Source organism: Bubalus kerabau, chromosome 4 (genome assembly GCF_029407905.1).
Source record: "Bubalus kerabau isolate K-KA32 ecotype Philippines breed swamp buffalo chromosome 4, PCC_UOA_SB_1v2, whole genome shotgun sequence".
In the NCBI taxonomy this organism is placed as follows: Eukaryota; Metazoa; Chordata; class Mammalia; order Artiodactyla; family Bovidae; genus Bubalus; species Bubalus kerabau.
This window is the reverse complement of record NC_073627.1, coordinates 108,192,003-108,192,811: the sequence shown is the minus strand read 5'-3', so window position 1 is coordinate 108,192,811 and position 809 is coordinate 108,192,003. Positions and strand designations below refer to the sequence as shown.

General features: G+C 47.0%; 1 non-coding gene across 1 annotated transcript; it reads left to right on the top strand.

The window, feature by feature from the left end:
• The first annotated feature begins 495 nt into the window (after nucleotides 1-495).
• On the top strand, nucleotides 496-567 carry TRNAE-UUC (transfer RNA glutamic acid (anticodon UUC)). The gene has a single exon. It is a non-coding gene; the product is annotated as a tRNA-Glu (tRNA).
• Nucleotides 568-809: the final 242 nt, after the last annotated feature.

Here is an 809-nt window from a genome sequence, read left to right as displayed (position 1 = left end):
GATCAACAGTCCTCAAGAGATGCCAGATCAGTTCAGTTCAGTCGCTCAGTCATGTTCGACTCTTTGCGACCCCATGAATCGCAGCATGCCAGGCCTGCCTGTCCATCACCAACTCCCAGAGTTCACTCAGACTCATGTCCATCGAGTCAGTGATGCCATCCAGCCATCTCATCCTCTGTCATCCCCTTCTCCTCCTGCACCCGATCCCTCCCAGCATCAGAGTCTTCCAATGAGTCAACTCTTCGCATGAGGTGGCCAAAGTACTGGAGTTTCATCTTTAGCATCATTCCTTCCAAAGAGATGCCAAATACTCTCTGCAAATTTATGCCTTTGGGGAGACTCTGCTCAGACTGTCCAGTTCTCTTCTGTTTTCTATTCACAACTCATGGTTTGTGTTCTCCTGTCAAAACTAAATTTCAGTATGATTTTTGGAGTTATCTGGATGTTTTGCAGGGGTTGAGGGTCATACTCTCAAGATACACTACCTCTGGGAGTTCCCCAGTGGTCTAGTGGTTAGGACTCGGCACTTTCACTCCTGTGGCCCAGGTTCAATCCCTGGTTGGGGAACTAAAATCTCATAAGCCACACCACTGGGTCCCGCCAAAAAAAATTCATGAAAGATACACTCACCTCTCTGGTGCAGGTCCATCACTGAAGATGACTGAGAACCACTCCCATCTCCAAACTTGCCTTTTCCCAGCATCCTCTTGGGGTTGAGCCCTTAAAAAAGGCAAATATACATGTTAGTCCCAAATTCCTTAGATATCCCTCCCACTACTGCTATATTTAAAAGATATAACCAAACAGGG